The 24,590-nt window shown below is 44.7% G+C and overlaps 1 long non-coding RNA gene across 2 annotated transcripts; it reads left to right on the top strand.

The window, feature by feature from the left end:
• LOC307097492 lies at nucleotides 1-23,983 on the top strand. Of its 2 annotated transcripts, none has more exons than XR_013813356.1 (3): nucleotides 1-157; nucleotides 18,780-18,896; nucleotides 21,961-23,983. It is a non-coding gene; the product is annotated as an uncharacterized lncRNA (long non-coding RNA). The 2 variants fall into 2 exon arrangements; XR_013813357.1 differs by lacking the exon at nucleotides 1-157 and adding an exon at nucleotides 11,980-12,065.
• Nucleotides 23,984-24,590: the final 607 nt, after the last annotated feature.

Below are 24,590 nucleotides of genomic sequence, written 5' to 3'. Positions count from 1 at the left end.
TTGGCGCTGCCGAGCCTGCTCGCCCCGCTCCGTTCGGCAAGGACGCTCTGATTGGCCAGCGCGCCCCTGCAGTGGTTGGCCGGAAAGAGCTGAGCCTTCTGATTGGCTGCTCCGCACCTGCAATGCGTCAAGCCGCGGCGGGCGTCGAGGGCTGCGCGTGAGTGGTCTAGGCTCGCGGGGCAGCCCGCGGCGGCCGGGGAGGGAGCGGCCGCGCCGAGGGCGGCCATCTTTACTAGTGGCAGCGAGGGCCTGTTCACGGCGCTCTCTGAGCGGTAGAAAAGAGGTTGCGCGACAGACGTTTTGTGGGGGGGTTCCCCTTTTTGTACTTGGCGGGGGGTGGTGTTGTTTTTGTGCAGGTCCCAGGGGTGTGGCGGGGAGAGAACTCGCGGGCTGGCGGCTGGGAGCTCGGAGCAGAGTGGCCGCCCTGGGAGGAGCAGGAGGAGGGGGGGTGGTTCTCACAGGGGTTTTAGCTGCCGCTTCCATCAGACCACTCGGTTCGCTTTCCCTCCCCGTGCGCGGGGAGGGCGAATGGGTTCCTCTTCATTTCTAGGAGCAAACATGAGACTTGCCTCCCGGGCATCTTGCTGGCGCTGGAAACCGATTCTGGAACGCTCTCCCGCTTACGTCATGGTTGCGCTCGCGGTGCGCGGTCCCACCCGCACGGAATGCGGTTTTCTGTTTTGTTTTCTTTTGTTGTTTTTTTTTAGAACTGTAAATGAAACAGCCCGTCCTGGAAGCTGTTTATCGCTCCAGAAACAGTGGCCTGCAGGGGCAAAACTGAGCTTGCCTGACAGACATGCTACGAGATGTTGGCTGAAACGAGGCTTTTGATCCTATCAGCTCATTTGCCTTTTTAGGCAACTTACGTCGGTGTGTGCATCCGGGTTTCATGCGTCTCTGATGTCCACCCCCGCAAAAGAGAAAAAACTCTTATCTTTGACTGCAGCAAAAGTGGTGGTCGCTCAGGACTCGCCCTCTCCTCCGGGGACATGGCTGTAAAGAATGAAAGAATATGTTCCCTGGATGGGTTAGAGAGAGGAACACGGAAAAGCCCTGGTTGCCTTGGTTGGGCGGGAGGCGACGTCCTTGCTGGTTTTATTTGAGCTGCGTAGGTGCAAGTTCGGTGGATGGTGGCTTATCCACAGGTGAACTCTGGTGCTGCCTTGGCGTGGGTGTTGCCATGGCTACAGGGAGAGGTAGTTTGGTGAATTGCGGGCCAATAAACCCAGCAAGGCCAGACCTCTCCGACTTAGGAAGCCTTAGTAGTAGTTGACTTCCCTGGTTTATGCAGCCTGGCTTTCCCCTTTCCAAAAATTCCTGGATTGATCAATACAGGCACACATGGGCGTGTCGATTCAATCCCCTATTGACTAATACAGGCGCGTTCATTGCCTTGTGTAGATTTTCTGATTAGATGCGGAGTAGGAGAGTACAGCCTTCGTACCACTTGCCTTCTTTTTTTGGTTCGTAAGTTATTGCTCCTCTTACCTAATCTCACCAGTTTTGAATATTTTCATGATTGCCTGTTATGCCTTTTCCCATAGGTAAACCATCCACTGGCACCCTAAAAGGAACACTCCGTGTTTTTGTGCATCAGTCTACTGTCAGAGCACTGAGTCCACAGGACATTGCAAAAGACAGAAAACGGCGGTTTTGCATAATCTCCATATAGCAACAGCCGCTCGTGCTTCTGTGGAACACACAGTGTTCTTTGGCAGCCACGGTGCTAGGAGCCGGCGCTTTGCCTGCTGTGTGCAGTAGATAGAGCAAAGGACCGAATTTCCCCGGAGCCTAGGTTTCTTCTGTCTCACAGCCTTCTTGTGAAGGCTGCATGAGATGTGAATGTTGCCCGCACTATGTGAATTGCAAAACCTACTGACATAATGCTATTTGGTGACGGAGGCATTTATTGGGTGCCCTTAACTGTCTTGACTTTGTGAGAGGAAGATTTTTCCTTCAGGATTTTCTACTTTGTGGGAAGAGCAGATGGACAGACTCGGATCCAAAGTAAACTTTAGGGATCACAGTTGTTTTTTTCTTAATTGAAGGCATTATAGTAATACAGTCTTATTAGCATATATTGCCAGATTTGGGGCCCGTGGGGTCACTAGCTTATCACAGTTGGCCTTGGAATTTCCTGGTTTTAGCCCTCAAAGGCCCATGTCCTAGAAAGCCTCTTTGTCCCAGGCACACTGGGACAGTTGGTCAACCTTGGACTGTTGGCAGTGCCACAAGCTGGGAGGATGAGCCGAATGGGAAGTGAAGGTTCTTAGTGTATAGAGGTGATTAGGGTTCCCTGCAGCTGGAGGTTACTGGACACAAGAAAATGGATGTCCTTGTATAAAACAAGTGTGGGCTGACACCTGAAACTCAGCACATCCAAAATCAAAGTGATAATTTTATTCATCTTTATTGTTCTTCCTTCTCTCAATGCCCACAAATGGGTTCTTTAAAAAATATATATATGTGTGTGTATATTTAAAATTTTCTATCTAATTCTAATATTTATCTCTGGTAAAGGCTTTACCAAACTTTTAGTCACTTCAGAGTGAAGAAGTTCTTTGTTATGCCATGTTACTATTTGCCAGTCTGATGAAGCCTAATGCTGCCACGATTTGTTGCCCATATCCATAATTGAAGGTATGCTACATTTCACTTAGGGGTTTAGTGGAAATAAAGATGTTCTACTTTTCCAGCCACGTTCATGGACTCCCTGAATTGTTCTTGGGGAACCCTGTTCTTCCACTGCCCCATTGCAGTTCTCTTTCCACTCTGTCCCCTTTTACATTCTTTCATCTTTACATTTCTGCTGTCACCATCATAGTTCAAGGCCCTGTTGCTGTTTTCCTAACTCCTGTAAAAGTCTTTATTGGTCTTCCATACCTAGTTCCATCTATGGCCAGCTGATGGAGTAGCTTTTCTAAATCAAACTTCTGACTATATTATTTCCCTGCTCAAACCTCCCATGGCTTCCCCTGCTTCTAGGATTAAGTCCAGATTTCTTAGGAGTTCCTTCAGGTCCCTCAATAATCTGGCATATTCATTCCTAATAACCTAGTACCCTTTCCATCTTGTAAATTTCAGCCATATAAATTGTTCTTAAGTCTTGGCTTTCCCCACTCATTCTTTATTCACATTGCATTCTTGGCCTAGCTCTCTGTCCAAAAAGTTCTAATATCCGTAAAGCTTTCTTCAAATGCAAAGTCAGCTAAAATAACCTCTCCCTCCACTGTGCTTCCTTAGCACTTCATATCATCCTCTTCTGTTACCACATTCTACTTTTAGTAATAGTATATGGTTACTCGATTCCATAAATATTTGTTAAGCACCTTTTGTAAGTGTGGTCCTGTGTTAGGGACCATCTATATATATAAAAGCCTAATATGCAAATTGTCCCCTCAGGAGTTCTACTGCGAGTTCAATTGCTCGCTATCACGTGCGCTGACCACCAGGGGGCGGTGGGAATGAAGGAAGGCCCTGGCTGGCAGCTGACAGCTGGGGAAGGGAGGCCCTGGCCGGCCCTGATCGCCAGCCAGGCCTAGGGACCCTACCCGTGCATGAATTTTGTGCATCGGGCCTCTAGTAGGGATATAAAATGAAACAGATGGGAACCTTGGGTTTGGAGGACTTATATTTTGGTTGGGAGATAATGTGAACCTAAGTAACAATTTTTGAAGGTAGAAGAAATGACAACTATTTCAGGAATCTGTAGGGGAAAAATCACTTTTCTAGAGGAATGAGAGAAAGCTTTGTGGAGCTGGTGGCACCTGAGCTAGCTTAGAGGGTCAGCAACTTATATGGATGTACAGAGGGAAGGCATTCCATGCAGATGGAATACCAGGAACAAAGCAAGGAGGCTGAAAAGAGCAGGGTGTGTTGGGAAAGGAGAAGTTTATTCTGTTATTAGGGGCCAAGGGGGGAGACCAGGGTGGGTTTAGGGTAGTTAAGGCTAGCTAGAGAATGGCCACACGTGCCAGGCAGGAAGATAAAACTATCCTGTTTGCATGAAATCTATTCAAAATTGACAAATAGAGACTGAATAGAGATTGACAAAAATCAAAGGTATCTTCTATATATATATACATGAGGGGCCGAGTGCACCTTGAAAGGAACTGTGGGCTGCAAGGCTGCGGTAGGCATAGGGTCAGGTCTCGGCCCACCCTCCACGCCCCCACCCAGCCCCTCCAGCCTCGGCCCCCAGTCCCCAGTCTGCTGACAGCCCCGCTTCCACCAGCGCCACTCGCACCCGCTGATGGTGTGGAGTGATTGGGGCCGACGCTGTCAGCGGTTGAGTGGTGGCTGCTGCCCCGATTGCCCCTCAGGAGCAGGGAGAGGTGGAGAAGCCCTTGGGTGATCAGGGCCGGCAGCTGCCACTTGCACCCACTGCTGGCGCCGAGTGATTGGGACTGGTGCCAGGCACCAGCAGCGGGTGCGAGCAGTGGCTCCGGCGCTGGCAGAGGGTGCGAGTGGGGCTGGTGCTGGCAGCAGGTGCGAATGCCGGGCGGGACCGCAGCGCATGGGAGCAAAGAATTTTCAATAACCACCAGAGGCTCACCCCGATGACAGCGACTGGCACCCGGCCTTGGTCTAGTGCCCCTGCTCACCTGATCCACCATCCCACCATGGCCAACGCCTGCCATGTTCCACACACGCCCCTTGGTGGTCAGCGCATGTCATGTTCGGTTCTGCCTTTTGGTCTATTTGCACCTTAGCCTTTTATTATATAGGACTAGAGGCCCGGTGCATGCAATTTGTGCACTGGGGGTTGGGGTGGTCCCTCAGCCTGGCCTGTGCCCTCTTGCAGTCTGGGACCCCTCAGGGGATGTCCGCCACAGGGAGCGGGCCTAAGCCGGCAGGCAGACATCCTTCTCACAGCCCAGGACCCCGCACTCCTTACCGTCTGCCTGCTTGCTGCTCCCTACCACTCGGCTCGCTGCTCCTTAGTGCTGCCACGGAGGCTCCTGCCACTGCCGCTGCACTCGCCAGCCATGAGCCCGGCTTCTGGCTGAGCGGTGCTCTCCCTGTGGGAGCACACTGACCACCATGGGGCAGCTCCTGCATTCAGCGTCTGCCCCCTGGTGGTCAGTTCATAGCGACCAGTCATTCCACCATTTGGTCGATTTACATATTAGGGTTTTATTAAATAGGATAGAATATTGAATTTGAACTGTAAATGAAAAATAAAATTTAAAGAAGAACCAAATAAAATTTTAGATCTGAAAATTTTTTTAAAATATATTTTACTGATTTTTTTACAGAGAGGAAGGGAGAAGGATAGAGAGAAACATTGATCAGCTGCCTCTTACACACTCCCTATTGTGTATGTGCTTGCAACCAAGGTACATGCCCTTGACCGGAATCGAACCTGGGACCTTCAATCCGCAGGCCGACGCTCTATCCACTGAGCCAAACCGGTTAGGGGGATCTGAAATTTTTTAATATATATATATGTTTTTTAATTCTCACCTGAGGATGTTTTTAAAATTGATTTTTAGAGAGAGAAATACCGGTAGGCTGCCTCTGCACCTGCTGACCCACTGGGATCTAACCTAAACCTAAGTATGTGCCCTAACCTAGAATCCAACAGGAAATCCTCTGGTTTACAGGTTGAGACTCCAACCAATTGAGCCACCTGACCAGGGAAGATCTGTAAAAAAAATTTTTAAGTGTAACTCCAAGCCCTAGTCGGTGTGGATCAGTAGTTAGAGTGTCCTCCCACACACCAAAGGGTCATGGGTTCGATTCCAGGTGAGGGCACATACACAGGTTGTGGATTCCATCCCTGTTGGATTGCTTGGGCAACTGATCGATGTTTCTCTTTCTCTTTCCCTCTCCCTTCCTCTCTCTGTAGAATCAATGAAAAAAACAACACATATCCTTAGAGGAGGACTTAAAAAGAAAAAAAATGCTGGTTTGGTTCAGTGGATAGTGCTTCTGCAGGCGGACTGAAGGGTAATGGATTGGATTCCGATCAAGGGCACGTTCCTGGGTTGCAGGATCAATCTGGGGCCCTGGTTGGGGATTCAGCAAGAGGCAACCAATTGCTATCTCTCACATTAGTTTCTGTCTTTCTCCCTCCCTTCCACTCTCTCTCTCTAAAAAAAAAAAAAAAATCAATGGAAAAATGTGCTCAGGTGAGGATTAACCAAAACAAATAAACAAACACCCATCCCCAGTTCGATTATTGAAGGAGTATATGAAGTATTTGTTGAATGAATGGGAAGGGATGGGACTTTGCTTTCTGTTTTAGCAACTCTGCAAGCCAGAGGGTTTGTTTTTTATTTTAATTTTTATTGATTGATTGTTTTCGGGAGAGGAAGGGAGTGAGAGAAACACCAGTGTGTTGTTCCACTTATTATGCACTCTTTGGTTGCTTCTTGTCTGTGCCCTGACCAGGGATCCAGCCCGCAACCTTGCTGTATCAGGAGGAGTTCTAACCCACTGTGCTGCGCGCTGCCTGTCAGGGCCCCTCAACAGAATCCCTCCGGCGTGCCCTGGCTCCTGCTGTGGGCCGGAGCTCCTTTGCCACACCAAAGGTTTGGGTTCCATTCTGTCAGGGCACCTACTTAGGTTTCGGGTTTGATCTCCGGTCAGGGCTGACTGATGCTCAGGAAGTGACCACGGACCATGAGGTCCGTGTGCTCTGAGTCATTTGGCAGGGAGCTGGGGTTCCATTGCTGACATGGCCAACTCCGATCCCTGCTACCCCCGTCCTCCATTGAGGATGACTTCAACTATGGCAGCTGTGTGGCCTCCGCCAGTGTACACATCTGCATGGATAGGTCGACCTTTCCACGGCTCGCCCAGCCCCGCTGCTGCCCGGCCCGGCTGCTGTGCAGTTGCCCTGAGAGGCGGATTTCTGGGTTCCCAGGGAGAGTGGCCTCCGCGCCGGACTCCCAGGGAGAGCGGGGTCCTGGAGGGAAAGCACTTTGTTCCGCCTCCCCTCGGGGCTCCCGGGCCAGAGCGCCCATCCTGGCAGGGCTCAGAGGGAGAGCCGCCCCAGGGAGGCCTTCTAGCTGGGTGCTGAGAAAACGAAACGAGCCCTTCCTCCTTGAACCCTGTCATCTTCGGTGTAGAAAGGGACAGATGAAAACCTCAGCAGCCTTACTGGGGTATGCTGCGTGTGCAGCCTGCTGAGCGGTCGTGACGTTACAGCGTCACGGATAATTTGCGTATTCCTCTATTAGTATAGATGAGGCTAAGTGACCGTCCAACTGGACGAAAGATATGATGTGCACTGACTACCAGGGGGCAGACACTCAATGCAGGAACTGCTGAGCTGCGGTGATTTGGCAGTGGCGGTTCTTGGGTGACACACCCCAGAACCAGAGAGGAGGGAGCCCAATTCCTTGCAGGGCTGCGCAATTCCACTTTCGGCTGTGGGTTATGTTGTTGCTGGGCACTGTCAGCCTTGAATCTGGTTTACTGCACACTTGCGTTTGCGTTCCACACCCTGTACGACAGCAACTTTGCAGAGTGCCCTCTCTCACTCCGGGACTCCTCAGGGGATGTCAGAGAGCCGGTTTTGGCCCAATCCCTGCAGACCAGGCCAAGGGACCCCACCTGCCAGAAGGACCCTGCTCACTCCGCAGATGCCCTTCCAGCTGCGGTGCCGCCCCAGGTGTGGCTCACTGGGGAGGGACCGCGGGAGGTTGGCTCCAGGGCGTGTCTGGCCTGTGTCGCCCTGTCTTGCCTCACCAGCCACCTTCTAATTAACATCCTTTCAATGTGCATGAATCCGTGCACCAGGCCACTACTTTAAGAATAATTGTGTGGCAGCAAAGTGGGAGGTGAATTTTAGAGAGGGAGAGACTGTGGACAGGGACACTGATAAAGGCAATAACTATAAGAAGAATGGCTAGTATTTACTGAGCACTTACGGTGTGCCATGCAGTGTCTTACTTACGGTATCTCATTTATTGCACACAGAAACCCTGTTATTTCACTCCTTTTCACAAATAAGGGAAGTTAAGCTTAGAGAGGATAAATAACTTATCAGGCTCACCCATGGAGACAAAACTAGAAGTTGAACCAGTTTGCAGTAGCTGGTCCACAAATTAGTTATAATTTGAATGTGTTAGCAGTGGAATTAGAGAAGATCCAAGAATTTATACTCTCTTTAAGTGACAGTATTTTCATGCTTTACGTTGGAGGTGAAGAATAAAAATGCCACAAATGTCACCATGGTTGGGCTCAGTTCCTGGACTATCTTCTCCAGTACTGGTTTCATCATGTGTCTCCTACATCTTTTTCTACAGTAAATAAGACACCAGTAAGCAGTTGTACCTTACTTTCCAAAAACTCATAATGCCAAAATGAGGAAAGGATATAGATACTAGTTGGACGTGACCTTCTATTGGGACTCCTCAGAAACCTCACAAGGAAGTGGCAACAGTACTGGCTTGGATGTGTACCAAGTTAATGCTTCCAATATCCCTATTGGGAGTGTTCCCCAAGTGTGAACTAGAATTTTCAAGGCAGTTGCTTCTTTCTTGGCCTAGTATCTGTTTAAAGATGTTTAATAGTTTCAGGGCCCTGGAGGAGTGCTTTTCCTATGTTCTGGTCAAGTCAGCGACCTCTACGTTCCCCCTTTCTCCCCCTGCCCCCCAAAGGCAGCCGTACAGAGGAGCTAGTGAGTGTGCTCGTCAGGAACCTCTGGATCTCGGCATTCCCCTTGCTACTCTCCTCCCAATAACTGAAGACTGAAAACACTTCCTTCTGTTCCTCTTCTCCCTACCATTTATACTTTCGGTCTTCTCCTGATTGTAAATGGAAAATTAAGAACTGTATGTCAAAACTCCTTCAAACCCAGGAAAGGCTTTCACCTTCAAAACTTCTAGTATACATTTTATAACACATTGACTCCTCTATTTTCTTTGCTAATATTCTTACATCGTTCTGTGTATCTTATCATTCTGATTAGCTTCTTAAAAACAAATTAACAACAAGAAAAGACTAACACCTGTCCTGCATATAGTAGTCAGTCTTGATTTTCCTGATTTGTCTTTCCTGTTCAACATTTATCTTTGATGACAGCATCAGCAGTTCAGTGATATTCTAGAAAAAGTTTATTCATTCAACAATGTTTATTGAATTAATTCTATATAGCAGGTACCTTAGAATGTGAGTACTGATTAATCTCTCCTGGAGTCATGCTTCTTAGTGGGGGTTTTTTCGGGGGAGAGGGGGGAGAAGAAACAAGGTCATCAACACCTTTGAGGGTCTGATAAAAACCACGGAGACCTCCCAGAAAAACATATATACATCAAATAATTATGTGAACCCCGTCATAGAATCTCGACTTTCTGACTCTCTCAAAACCAAAACAAACAAAAAAAATTTTTTTTAATCCTCACCCGAGGATATTTTTCTATTGATTTTTAGAGAGTGGAAAAGAGAGGGAAAGATAGAAATATTGATGTGAGAGAAACACATGATTGGTTGCTGGGGAGGAGCCTGTTTACTGGAGTAGAACCTGGGACCCTTCGGTCCGCAGGCCAGTGCTCTATCCACTGAGCAAAACTGGCTAGGGCCAAAACAAAAAAACGTTAAATCCAAAAGATCCTCTTCAGTGTGATGTGGTTAGTGTTTACCACTGTGTGAACACAAATGATCTCTCTATCGGTAAGTGCATATGTAGTCATTCATATGTAATTGATCATCTAATATTAAGGGAACTATTTCAGTACTTGAACTGTTTGGTTTTTTATTTTATCAAATAAGACTCTAAGGCAAAAACTGGCCATCTTTCTGCTACTAGAATTTGGAAGGCAAAACACATTTTAGCATTGTTTTTTCTTTAAGGTAAGCATTCTAATTAATCACTGATAACAGCATTTTTCAAATTATAATATGCCATATGGGCAAACCTAGTCTTTGACATTTTGAAGTTTTAGTCTCTTGTTTTAAATTTTGTGCTACCTGAAACATATAATTAAATTCAACTCTGATCTGGAGTACATAAATGAGATTTTTCATGAGATTTTCCCATGAGATTTAGTACAATTGATATTTCAATAAATGTTTGTTTATTATCTTGAAAACATTTTCACTGAGAGAATGCGTAGTGATTGCATGAGTAATTTTCATAGCAGTGTATCATGGGTTTCTTTGTATTCCTTCCCTTGTGCTGCTCTTCCTAATTAACACCAGCATTTGCTAAATTTTATTGCAGAAAGACTGATAAGATGGAACCCTGTCATCTGGAACCTGTGATCTCTGAATTTGTGTAAAATCTGTCTGTTAAAGGGCACAGAGAGGGGGGGGGGGCTGTCATTTGAGAATTTCCTCTATATATGAATAGTTAATGATGAGATAACTGAACACAAAACAAAATTTGTAGACTTCTACAACTCCTTACCTCTACCTGGAAACTTGTTGCAATGATTATTATTTCAGTAAAGCAAGGTTATTGACAGTCCCCAAAGGATGAGATTCCAAGTGGCTTTAGGAATCCTGTATGACAGATTTCCTTGTTGCTGGATGAAGTCTATTTTAAATGGTAAAACGAGCTGATTACAACATAAAAAATCTGCCCCTAAAAATATCTATAGGCAGGACAAACGTCATCAAAATCACTAGGAAACATCATTGAGCAAGGCACTCTAAAAGGTACCAGGCTTGCAAAGAATTACCCCATAGCTCAGTGCTCACAGCTAACTAGCTGTAACCTGCATGAGGACAGGAACTGTCTTTTTATTTATGCTGGTTTGTTATTTATATTTACTTATGCCCTTACAACCATGTCTGACGCATAATAGTTGCTAAATAAATATATCTTGAATACTTGAATCAACCATTGAGAGAAAAAGAGGAGTTAAATGAAAAAAGGAAAGCTTCTCTTTTACAATGTAGCTTTTTAAAAGGAAAATATGTTCTCTTTATTTTAATCCTCACCCAAGAATATGTTTTTATTGATTTTTAGAGAGAGGAAGAGAGAGAAACATTGATTGGTTGCCTCCTGTACGCACTCTGACTGGGGATTGAACCCCCCACAATTTAGATATGTACCCTGACCAGAAATCAAACCCACAACCTTTTTGGTGTGCGGTATGACATTCCAACTAACTGAGCCACCCAGCCAAGGCTATTATGTTCTTTTAAAACACCTTTATTGTGTAATATTTATACCTATAAAATTACATGGTAAATGTAAATTATTAAGCAAAATATTAAAGTGAACCCACCATCTATTCAAATAACTAGAAAATTACCAATTTTGTGGAAAATACTTGTGTATTTCCCACTGTCAAACTAGGTGTGCCATCTTATGGATCCTAAATGGTACTACCAAAACACAGGTAGTATGTCTGTTAGTGTCAGGACATGATTTTTGCACAGATTAAGAGAATACCTGTTTATGTATATGTAGCTTATTTCCAAAGGAGTTTATACAGCATTTTGAAATTTATTTTCTTAATTTTAGCTCTCTAGGAAAGAATCCACAGAAATCTAAGAAGTCCCTCACCCCAATTTTCATTGTTTGTTGATCCCAATAAATATTTTCTAGGCACCATTTTATTTTTTTGCTTTTGAAATTGTTTGGATCAAGAGAATGGGTCTTTGAAGTAATTGGGTGCAAATACTGGCAGGCATATTTTATGAAAGCTGTGGTCAGCTGCTCACACATTGTGAAATACAACAGTGTTCCTTTTTTCTTTTTATATTGCTGGAAAGTGATGAGGCTAGATGGTTTCCCATTGCAACTAGGATATGTGGAATTCACTCTTTCCACCCCCTGCTGATGTACCTTAGCGTTTATCTTTTGTCACATAAAGGATCCAAGCCACAGCACTTTGGTTCACAGTGAATATGGGGAGGTTAGATAGTGGGAAACATTTTTCAACTATTTCAAAATTACAACTAAAATATTACAAATAAAAGATGAACAAAGACTGATTCTAAAGCGAATTATGGAATTTGTCTCTAATTAAACTTTGTTTTGTTCAAAACAGATCCAGATAGAATTGTTTTGCCTCCCTTTGCACTAATACAATTGGAGACATTGAAGTATTCTAGGGATTGCTTTTGATGGGCGTCCTGAAATTTTATCTAGGACAAAAATGGTAATTCTGTTTAAGGTTGTTGATTTCATGAAGCTTTTTAAACTGCAGTCTATTTCCCACTGGTTTTCAATTTGCTTCAGCATTTGTGGAGGTTTTAATCCCTTTCAAGAGGAAACGTGATGATTATAGTACAGTAGAAGGCAGCATTTGGACATGGCTGACAGTGCAAGCATTTGCTGTAACTGATTTTCATCTGTATGGATACTTACAACTGAACCAAAAACATCACCTTATCAATCATAGAGGACTATAGGGGCCTTGCATCCAAATCATTTAACTTCTCAGGGCTTCCTTTTTTGCTGAATAGAAACGTTGGCTGAGATTACCTTCTTCCTGCTGCCTCCTGGAAGGTTAATGCATCTCATGATTTAATTATCAGATCCCCTTTCTTTAGAATTTTATCTCGGTTTGACTGTTGTTATTATTGACTTTAGGCAACAATGTAAAGTATTATTTCCACATTGAACCAAATCAGAAGGTTGTGACCTCCATATTTTTCTGTTTATTTTGGTCATATATTTTAATATTTTTCAAATATTTAAGATTCTGGTCAAAACTTAAAGTATTCTTTTGTAGTCTGGCTCTAATAGTTTACTTAAAACATATTTGAGAAAGCTTTTGGTTTTTACTTCCAGTTCAATTCATGTTTCAAAATGTCTATAACTCATCTACATTTGCTTGTACTCTTAACCTTTTGCACTCGGATGTCGAGTGTGACTCGACACGGTTAGCATCGGTAGCAAAGGGTTAGCGAGTGCAAAGGGTTAAAATATGCTGTCGTTAGAAAATTAAATGACTATCAAGTGCCAACAATATATTTTATAGAAATGAAATTGTTCACAAAAATAAATCACTACAGGGAAAATATCTCTCAAGTGTTTTTTGAGGTTCAAATTTCAAGGAAAAAAAGTAAAGTTTGAGATAATCCTAATGCTGAAACCTGATTTTGGGGGAAGGAATGCAAATGCGTAATTTACTTGTTAAAAAGTTAGTGTATAGCTATCTATTAAATTTCAAAGTTTCAGTTCTGCCAGTGGACTATTCCAGTGAACATAAATCCAAAAATAAAATCATTGCCCATTCTGTGGCTTTCACTTAAATATGCAATCACAATATTTTTCTTTAGGCAATTACTTTTGGAAAAATAAGGTGCCAGTGAACATTTTAATTGAAGCCACTGTTAAAAGCAAAGTCAACATTTATTCTTCAAAGCCTGGTAAGAAACTGCAAAACAGAAATAAAGAATTAGGGCTTTAAAGTCTCATAAATCTGGATTCAAATTCTGTCACTCACAGCCTGTGTGAATTTGAGCAAATTACTTAACCCCTCTGACCTATTTTTCCTTATCTGTGAAATAGATGAAATAGTATCAACTATCTCATCGGTTGTTATAAGGGTGAAATAAAAGTAAAAGCAAATGTGAAATAGCACCAAACACACAGAGAATTAAAAAGCTTGTTATGCCTAATAATGGAATAAGTTGGATAGAAAAGAAGTAAACTGGGTCATTATTTCTGTGAAAACTCAAGCATAAGTTGGGGTCACTGTTGGGGATTTTGTAGGTTATATTTTTTCACTAGAAGGGAGGTTGGGCCAGATACACTCAGAGAAACTTTCTAATTCAAAAATCCTGTATGCAATTCACCTTAACAGTAGCCCAGGCTCTGGCTCTGGCTCAGGCAGCACCTTGGGGGACTCGGCGGGAGGCAGATCTGGAGGCACACTGGTGGGTGGAGGTCCTCCTTCTTCTACCTCCCCTCCTGCTGAGCCAAACTCCAACTCTTCCACCTCTTCCAACTCTTCCTCCTCCTCCTCCAAAACTTCTTAACAGTTTTGGAGACTATGAATGGGAGGCATTTTGGAGTGTGTTTAATAATTATTCTGGAAATACATCCTAAGTTGGGGCAGTAGAGAAAAATTCATTTTAAGTTTCTCTTCTATTTCTGCTGATCTTCAGCAAGTCATTTTTAATAGAACATGTGGATCATTTTCTGTTATTATTGGGTTCTAGAGTTTGATCTTCCCCAAAAGATAACTATCCTTTGATAACTGGCCATGTGGGGTGGTACGAACGCTGTAGGGTCTGGGTGTTGACCGATGGTGGAGATTTTTCCATTCTCTTTTCAGTAGAAAAACGCTGTGATCAGAACCCAAGGGCAGGATTCTTCCCTTTTGGGTACCAGCTACACATCCTCTCACCTTTCCCCAAGATACGTCTAACTGAAGGGGAAACAGTTTCTCATTGCCGTGCCTGTGAAGTGTCGGAGAAGCACTGTCAGAATTCCCCAGGGAGAGGTCTCATGGACCCAGAGAAGCAGTAATGCGGAGGTTTCTGACCAGTGGTAAACTGACCCTTAGTAAAACTATGACATGGTTTACTCCTGTGGTCGGCAAACTCATTAGCCAACAGAGCCAAATATCAACAGTACAACGATTGAAATTTCTTTCGAGAGCCAAATTTTTTAAACTTCAACTTCTTCTAACGCCACTCTTCAAAATAGACTCGTCCGGGCCGTGGTATTTTGTGGAAGAGCCACACTCAAGGGGCCAAAGAGCCACATGTGGCTCGTGAGTCGCAGTTTGCCGACCACTGGTTTACACCATTCACCCTGGTTTCCACTTTCTCCTCCCTGGTCTTCAAGTCATGGCTTCCATTCTCGGACATTCAGGGTCTTGATTTAGTATCCTCCACAATACACCTTCTCCTAAAGCTCACTTTCTGGAAAAGATGAGTTATTAATATGCTAAAGTGAAATTTAGGTTAATGTCTTATCTCTCTCAGGGATATGTGCATTTCAAACCTTTTTTTTTAAAAAAAATGTTTTTATTGATTTTCTAGAGAGAGAGGAAGGGAGAAGGATAGAGAAATGGAAACATCCATGTGAGAGAAACATCAATCGGCTGCCTCCTGCACGCCCCCTACTGGGGATCAAGTCCACAACCTAGGCACATGCCTTGACTGGGAATCGAACCAAGGACCTCTTGGTTTATGGGTTAACGCTCAACCTGTGTGTAACATCGTATATGCATATCTAACGAAGAATTCTTACAAATAAAGAAAATGACAAAGTCTCCAATAAGAAAATGGGTAAAAGTCATGATTAAGCAATTTATCAAAGAGGAAATACAAAGGTTCACAAATATTTAAGTATAAAGTAGTATATTTCTGGAGCTAATGTACAGCACAGTGACTATATTCTATGGATTCATGCACATTGAAAGGAAATTAATTAGAAGGTGGCCGGCAGGGCGGGACGGGGCAGGACAGGCCGGACATGCCCTGGAGCCAACCTCCCGGGGTCCCTCCCTGGCCGGCCACACCTGGAGCAGTGCCATGGCTTGGAGGACATCAGGTGGGGTTCCTTGGCCTGGCCTGTGGGGATCTGTTCAAAACCGGCTCTCCAACATCCCTGGATTGCGAGAGGGCGGTTCTTGGGTGATGCACCCCGGAATCGGACTCCCTCCTCTCTGGTTCTGGGGTGTGTCACCCGTGAACTACCACTGCCAAGTCACCGCAGCTCAGCAGTTCCTGCATTGAGTGTCTGCCCCCTGGTGGTCAGTGTGTATCATAGCTACCAGTTAGAGCATCTGCCCCCTGGTGGTCAGTGCGCATCATACCTACTGGTCAGACAGATGCTTAGCCTTTTATATATATGGATACCTGGAAGTTGCTTACCACACACACAAATGGTAATTATGTGAGGGACTGGAGGTGTTAGCTAACCTTACTGTGGTAAACATTTCGCAATATCAAATTATCACATTGTATGCCTCAAACTTACACTGTTACATGTCAATTATCTTTCAATGAGGCAGAAAAAGAAATAGTCTATATAGTTCATCCTCTCTTGATTCCCAAGAACTCAGTGCTCTTATCTACTTAAAAGCAGAACTGCATCTTCTTGAGCTGTTAAGATTCAAATTAGGCCCAGTCTTCTCCCAATAATATAACTTTGTATTTTCTGCTTCGGGCCAGGTGCCAGGATAGGCCAACTCAGGGACACAGAACAATTATGACCCACTCAAAACCCTAGTTCAGCTAACTAGGGGATGGCAATGCAGAGGGTGGGAATGTTCAAGTAGTCATAACAATAACAGCAAAAACACCTTGAATGACTTCTCAGTAAGACGCTATTGTCCCAACAGATCATGGGTGTGCTTTTTAAGCTCTGTTAAATGTCAAACCAACTGATAGAGTCAAATGTTGGTAGGCATTCAGAAGGGTTATTTCTTATCAAATAGAGAACCGTGTTGCAAAATCATTATCTGCAATCAAACAGTTGGTAATCTTGGTAGGAACCTCAACTCAAAGGCCTTCTGGGTTTATTGTTTCCTTTAACTTCCCTTCAAAAATGGGTAGCATGGAGGGAGAAGTTACCATGGGATACCATGACCGGGAAGGTGATTTTACTGCTAAAAAGGTGGTCTGGCTGATACAATTTAATACCAACTGCGAGAGCAGTTGAAAATTAGAAGAATGATTTGGTGCAAGCTCATGAAAAATCTTCAAGCATGATTTGCTCTGGTCCCCTTTTCAAACAAAGGTGCATGGAAGAAAAATACCCCTGCATTTCAAACTGCCCCGTCCAAGAACCCACACCTTGCCTTCGGTGAGGAGCCACAGAGGAAGGAATTTACCCCGAGTGGAAAGTTCACTGAATAAGCTGAGCTGACGACTTGAAAATTACCTGTTCCAAAAGCCCTTCAGAAACCAGTAATCCTATTAGCGTGGCTTCTGGAACAGTTACCTACCTGCAGTAAAAAGTAATTAGAACTGTCAGCCAGCAAATAATTGCTCTGGTGCCTAAACGAATGGGGACTCTTCTCTGAAAGGAATTGCTGTTCCTAAATGACTCAGCTCAGCCCATCGTCTTTGCTTTGGTTGCTGACAAATTGGGCCAACTGCCTAAACCAGTGAGGAAGGGTGAAAGGCGTGAGGGAGCTTTAAATTGGAAACAAGGCAGGACAAGGACTACCCAAAGTTTATCCAGCTGAAGGGCTTTATTTTTTCTTTCTTTTTCCTTTGAAGGGCATTTCTGAGCCACGCTAGCATTGAGCCACCTTCAAGCCTTTCCTGACAGCATAGGCACCCAAGGCTGCTTGCAGGTCAAGGACTTGGCTACTGGCTGCATCATAAGACCTCTGGATCTCCGGCCTTTTCCTCCCATTCTTTGCCAGTGCTCACTATTTTTACAAGGGAGTCTAGAGAGCAGCAATCTCCATGCCCACAGCTGGGCAACAAGGTCAAGGGTGTCAAAGTAGGTCATTTCCAAAGGAAATCAATGGGAAGGTTTGGCAAGGACAGGAGTCAATTTGTAAAAGGAAAAAATTACAGTAAATTGGAGCAATGTCTTTCTAATAAATAACAAAATTCTCAGATGCTTCTCAGGACTCCCAAGGGACCCGCTTTCACCTGCTGAAAAGCCAGCTCTACTTAGCTAACGTCACTAACAGCTGGGAGAACTGGGATACAGTGGCCCCAACTCTGGGGGGAAAAGATCAGAGTTCTGGCCCAGCCACACCATAGCCAAGTGCACAGTTTTGGGCCAGCTCTTAGATTTTTCCAGGCTTCTGTTTTGTCACGTGTAAAATGCGAGGAGCAGTTACCGTTGAGGGTTCTCCTACTTGGAAATTCTCTGCTAGATTTGGGGCACAATTGGGCTGTGTGGTCCCATTGCTGGCGGAACGCTGTGGGTAGCGGCTTTGGGGATGAAGGTTCCAGGAGCTCTCAGGAAGCCTAGTTGAAAGGTTTTTTAAAGGGCCCTTGTGCATGGAGGTCCATAGGGCATGAGTAAGCCCTGGGGGAAACTTACACAAAAATGACTGCAGATTTGGGAGGCAGTAGATTGTCAGGTAGAGGCCTGGCTCCATGGTAACTGTGTGCCTAGAGGCTGGTGCAAGTAACCGAACTTGCTCGACCTTGATATTATCCACTACCCTCTGCAAATGAGGAAGATGAAGCATTGCAGGAATGTCATATTGGTGAGCATTGCTGATGCAGAGAGAGTGAGTCCAGCCCCCGGAGTCACAAGCTTCCTGCTTGGTCTTCCATCCCAGTAACAGCTAATTTGGCAACTCAGTTGCCTGCAAAAATAACAGACCTTATGCATCTGTCTGTGCACCAGCTCCAAGTTTAATACTAATACTTACTCATAATATTAAATACCTAACTTAACTGCGGAGGCATTTACTACTTAGAGACCAATAATATTGGTTTGAATGTGTTGCTAAGAAGACATGAATAATTTCCTGAAAAATTATGCCTGGGGTAGTTGCATAAATAACAGTAATTAAGCAAATGCCTGAGATGATTATTTACCAATTATTAATTCAAAGTCTATTTTCTTTCTCTCCACTTGAGATGTACTTTATTATCATATCTATGAAAAATGTTAATAGAAAGATGTATATTTAATGAGCACCTATTAAGGATGTCATTTGACTTAATGCACTACTTTAAACAGTTTATCAACTATAATGCTTTTATAAATAACAATTTTTGATGCAAGGACAAGGGAAATAATTCACCTATTTTTTACAAATCACTGTTCAAAATACTGAGTCAGGATAGTAAAAAGCTAGAAACATTCCTTGGCAAGTGGAATGGGGAAACTGAGATAGATAGATAGCTGAACAAACTGGCCAAGCAACTTTCAGCCAGCTAGAGAAGGTCACCACCCTAGAGATAACATCTAGGCCTCTGTTGTATTTCAGATCCAGGCCCAGAAAAGCAGCAGAACCAGGTGGGCAACACCAGGACCAGTTGCAATGACTAAGGTGCTGACCAATCAGTAGAGACCATGACCCTGAAAGGGCACACCTGGAAAACTGGTGAGTATTCTGCTGAAACCCTCCCTGAGACCTCCCCTAAGATTCCCGCCTGCACGAGATAGGTAAAAACCCTCAAAACAAAGGACCCTTCCTGGGAGCACACACAATGTCTTTCTCTTCTCCTTCCCCTTCCCCCACAGGCTCTCAGGGACCCCACAAGACTTGGAGCCAGGGAAGCAATAACCCCCTGAACCTGTCTCCAAGGTCCCCTTTTCTCTGACTTCCTAGTAAGCCAAAAAAGCCTGCCTCGTCCTTTCCTATTACTTCCTCTGCGCTAAGCACTTCCTTGTCTGACTGTCCCTAGCTTTAATAAGCACCTCAAAATCACCTGGACTTGTGAAATCTTTCCTGCACGAAATCAAGGAACGACACACTACTGGCCGGCCCTGGGCAGACTGCTCAGGGCCAGGTCTCCTGTCCCGCAACAATATTTTGCAGGCAAATTTGACCCTATGCAACTCCCTGTACCACCCATCAGACATGTTTTCAATGGAACATCCACATTCATTCTGTAAGCGTTGGAGTGCCGCTCTTTGCCGAGCACAGGGCCGGGCACCGAAGTGCTGTAGAATTGAGAATAAGCACTTGAGTGCTTTCTGCTTTCATCTCCCTTTAAGAGCTCTTTTTATCCTCAAGGTTGAAGCTTTCGAAAGCTCGTCTTTTTTTTCTCCAAGATTTTAAACTCTATGCAGACAACTCTCAAGTCAAGGTTTTCAGCCCTGTAGCCCTCTAGGCCCACATCCCCACTCACGTGGGTATTCTATCGGAAACCAAACTCTCATCTCTGGGCCGGTCTTAGTCTGGAAGGCTTCTTTTGCTTAAAATGTGGGGTGTGGCTAGGTGTGGGGAGAGGGGCAAGGGCGTGTTCTAGGTAGGAGAGCAGCCAACAGAGAATTAGGAATAAAAGTGTGTGTGTGTGGCGGGGGGGGGGAGACACTGCCCAGCTCCTGGGGACGCTTCAGTCTGGGAGGAGGGAGAGAGAACTGAAGCCGTTAGCATTTGTGTTTGACTGAAGAAACGGTGGGTGGCGTCCGTGTACAGGTGGATTGAAAGGAGACCAAGCAAGGGGTTCAGCTAAGGGGCTGTTTAATATAAAGTGTAACATAATGATAGCATTGATTAAATGACAGACTGTTTTGATTCTTTTGGAGGAGGAGAGGATCATAAACCCTTTGAGAATAGAATGAAAGCTTGGAGGTCTTCTCCCCAGAAAAATAATGCACTCATGTACCCAGTAGGTGATGACACTATGTATAATTCATGGGACCCAGTGGGTGATGAAATAAGTAGATTTGGGATCCCCAAAGGAAACAGGAATATTTGCACAGTGTAGCTGATAGAAGTCAATGGGAGACTTGGAAAACGAAGTCATTTGGGAAAGAAGGGAACAGGTTTTGTTTTATAGAACAGGACATGTAGACACGTAGAGATGTGCTTTTGGCAGCTGTACAGGTGTCTGGAGCTCTGAGGAGAGACCTGGCCGCATGGCTGGATGGGGAGATCTGAGTCATTCGATTCAATTGCAGGAGTTTACATTTTGAGAATGAATGAGCTCCCTGGGTTAACAAAAAAAAAAAGCAGAAAGCGATCAATAAATAATGGAGGCGTAGTCCTAGCTGGTTTGTTTCAGTGGATAGAGCGTCGGCCTGTGGACTGAAAGGTGGGGGTTCAATTCCAGTCAAGGGCACATGCCCGGGTTGCGGGCTCGATCCCCAGTAGGGGGCATGCAGGAGACAGCCGATCAATGATTCTCATCATTGATGTTTCTATCTCTCCCTTTTATTTTTATAATCAATAAAAATAGATTATAAAAAAGCATACTTTTTACAAATAAAAATAATGGAAGCATAAATATATGGGTAACAGTCCTACAAGAGTTTGGGATTGCTGTTGTAAAAACCATACCTAAAAAAATAGACACTAGGTGAATTCCTAAGTAAATCATTTCATTAATATTTAAAGCTTAAAAATCAAATGCAAGTTGTAAGAATCAGATCAGGTTAGAACAGGGGTCCTCAAACTTTTTAAACAGGGGGCCAGTTCACTGTCCCTCAGACCGTTGGAGGGCCGGACTATAGTTAAAAAAAAAACTATGAACAAATTCCTATGCACACTGCACATATCTTATTTTGAAGTAAAAAAAACAAAACGGCAAAAACACCCGCATGTGGCCCGCGGGCCGTAGTTTGAGGACGCCTGGGTTAGAAGCTGACCAGTCGTGTGACAGTTGAAATAAGCTTAAGATGAACAGATACATCAAGATGGCTAAACTTTTCACCGTCGTTTTCATGGTGACTGTGTGTTGCCGTGGGAGCAGTGTAAGTCCGCATAGGGTGCCTCTGTAATTCCGGCTCTCTGCCTGCATCCCCTGAGCTGGCAGCTGAAGCAGCAGGACCTTGACCCTGTAACCTGCACTCACTGGGGCTTTCTGGAGATTGATCTCCTGGGAACCGATGTGTAGACTGCTTTCCCAGGAGAGAGAAGGGAAATGATATGGGTTTTTCCCAAAATATCCAGGCTGCTGCCCACTATTTTCGAGAAATCAGCACTCTGACATTCAGCTTTGGGAATTCACCAGTTCTTCCAGCTGGGGCAAGTGGCACACCTATTCCAGAGACTGAGGTGGGGCATAGCCCTGAACCCTCCCTCGGTCACTTTCCCAGCCTGTTGCCACCTTCCCACAGGGTCTGGTGGTCACTGGAGTGCGTGGGTCCAGCTGGGACTGAAGACACTATAGCCACGAACTACCCTGGAACTGAACACTAGTCCTGACTTCTCAGAACCCACATCCTATTCACTACAATGAGGTCACCACAGCCAGGTTCTAAAGATTATCCCTGAATTATTTTAGTCAAACACAAGTACTAATGGAGACCATGATTTATTTAACAAAATAATTGTGGCAGTTTCAAAGGCCCGAAGTCATCTTTACTTCCCATGGGCTGTATAGCTTTTGGGACCCATTCAGATAGTTATAACAGGCCTAAAAGAACTCCACTCCCCAGAACTTGCAACTATTGGAACACTGTTGCTTGTTTAATTTTATAGTATTGTCTCTTATCAGAAAACATCAAATGACGAGAGAGGTGACGCAAGCCAAGGAGTCCAGTGTCTAGTCCTATTATCTGATGAGCCACGTTTTGGGGTGAACCGCAACTCTGGAGCCTTCACTGACGTTTGGAATGAAGATCCTGAGGTCCACACCTTTCCTCACCATCCAGGAAGAACCATGGGGTCTTTGGAAGGATTGAAGCGAAAGAAAATAGTTTCCTTGGCTCCAAAAAGCAAATTATCCACAACTGCCGTGGTCAGCTCAGTCGGAGGGGCTGGGCTGGCTTGCGGGGACCTGTCCTGGGTAAGGAGCTCCTAGAGGAGCCCTTGCAGGCCTCATAAACAGAATGGGCTTAAATCAGGGAGGAAGCAGGTAGAAGGGTTACGACCCAGAGAAGCCATCTGAGGTCCAAGGGTCTCGGAAAGGCTATAAGCAAGGAGCAGGTTGGGGGGTAAGAAGTGAGGGCTCAGCCCAGATAGATGCTTGTACGACAGACGAGTGAACTGGGACCATCCCTGTGACTGGGGAGGCCATGGCACTGGGGGGACCTGTTCCAATTGAGGATGACCGAAGGGGTGAGCACAGAATGGCTAACTAAGATATGCCAGAACAGACTAATTAGGAAAATTCTAGAAAACGGAGATTCGGTTATATTTTTGATGCAGAAATAAAATGCCTAAAATTAGAGTTTGACATTTCCTTGTGCGATGGGCATTTTGTATAATTTTGCAAAGGACTAATAAATGCTCATTAGTTACACAGCTCCCACCAGCTTCCTTCTGGTGTTTTGTGAGGCCTGGTCCCAGCTCCAGTAGCCAACAGGCTCCCCAGCCTCTGGGGCATTAGTAACGCAGCAACTTGTCATCAAGTCTATTTTTTTGTGGAGATGAGAGGTCTTTCCTTCCTGCCTTCATTCTTGCCATTGAATAGTGATCCCTCGTGCCAAGCGAAAAGCTCCCCTTCCTATTGGCACATGGAGGGTCAACAGGCAGAGTGGGCTGAGCTGCTGGAGGAAGCCTGGGCCCTCCTGGTTGTGTGTTTACCTCCTCCAGCTGGCTGGCTGGTGTGCAACCTGGACTCCCACTGAGCCCATTTGCTGCTTCTGTCACCGTGCCAACGGCTTCTCCTCACTCCCCACTGCTCTCCTCCCTCTCATGTGATTGTGGGAGCAGCTCCGTGAGGCCCCCTCTAACCTTTCCTTGCCTCCCTGTGAGTTTTCCAGCAGGGGCGATGTTCTACATGGGGTGCCCCTCCTGGGAATGACACAGGGTTTCCAGGAGATGAAAAAAAAAAACAAAAACCCTGGGGGTTGTCATCTCTGTATGTTCCCTCAGCCCTTAGAGCCCAGGGCAGTGGTAGGAATCTTGTCCGTGCTTGCTAAAAAATATATAAAAAGAAATCAAACGCATGGACACATTTAGGGCCTGGCAGTTCTGAGAGTTTGTAGGGTGATAGGACATGTCAGTACTTTCAAAATCTCAGCTGCTTCTACCTATTACACTAGGTCCTAGGGAATCTTGCTTTTGAGTGCTGTGGGTGACGATGGTTCACCATGACTTTTCAGTTGCTCAAGGGCAGGAGACGAGTTTTCCTGAGCATCCTGGTTCTGAGAGATTCACTTCTGGAAGGTTCTTCACAAGCCCACCAATGCGAAGCCCAGTGTCTCTGGCTGGCATAGTAGAGATGTTAATTTAGTCTTCTGCCTTTATTACATGATCCTATTTAAAAGAAAAAACTCCCTAGCACTGTTTATCTGATTGCTTAGGGTCTCATGCTGCGATGTATAAAGTTTTACAGTAATTGAAAAAGTAATGAATAACACCCCAGGCAGTAAACAAATCACAAAGTTCATTAATTCAAAGTACCGAACGTCAATTTGTACAGTGTAAACTAACATTACCTACAGTGTAAGAATGGGAAAGTGGGAATTAATTTTATTTTAATTTTTAATGTACTCTTGACTGCTCATAAAAGATATTAAACATTAACATAATTTAATATATATGCTGGCATTTATTAAACCACTGATTCATGAACAAATTAAGCATCATGTATTTTTTAAGTATTAAAGAATCAATAGTGATAATTAACTGGAATGTCAGAGGAAAGTCATTATCAACATATTCTGCAGAATCCCCCATAGATTATGCAACCCATATGCTGAAGGACCGTGCAAGGTTGCCATCAGCTGCCTGATCAGCTCAAGAGAGGTTGGAAGACATCATGCCTTCACTTGTTCTGATGAATCAGTGAGCCAAACTTCTGAAGATAGTGACAAATCAGGAGATGAATTCCACCTTTGATGCCACCTTCCCGTCTAACAGGGAGAGAGGTGTTTCTCGAGTTTAGGCAAATCAAGCTGCGTTATGGAGTTCTGCCTATAACATAGGCATCGCTAATGATGCAGAATGGCAGACCACACTGGGAGTGTCGCTTAGTCTGAATGACTGTCACCACTCTGTGACATTTCATTGCTGGGCTCTTCAAATTTGAGGGACCTGACTTGAATTTAGGTTTAAAAATATTTTTTAATTTTTAAATAATTTTTTAAATTTATTGATGAGAGAGAGAGAGAGAGGGAGAGAGAGGGAGAGAAACACTATTATTTATGCATTCACTGGTTGCTTCTTGTATGTGCCCTG

This window comes from Cnephaeus nilssonii, assembly GCF_951640355.1.
Source record: "Cnephaeus nilssonii genome assembly, chromosome: 4".
Lineage (NCBI taxonomy): Eukaryota > Metazoa > Chordata > Mammalia > Chiroptera > Vespertilionidae > Cnephaeus > Cnephaeus nilssonii.
This window is presented reverse-complemented; position numbering and strand designations above follow the sequence as displayed.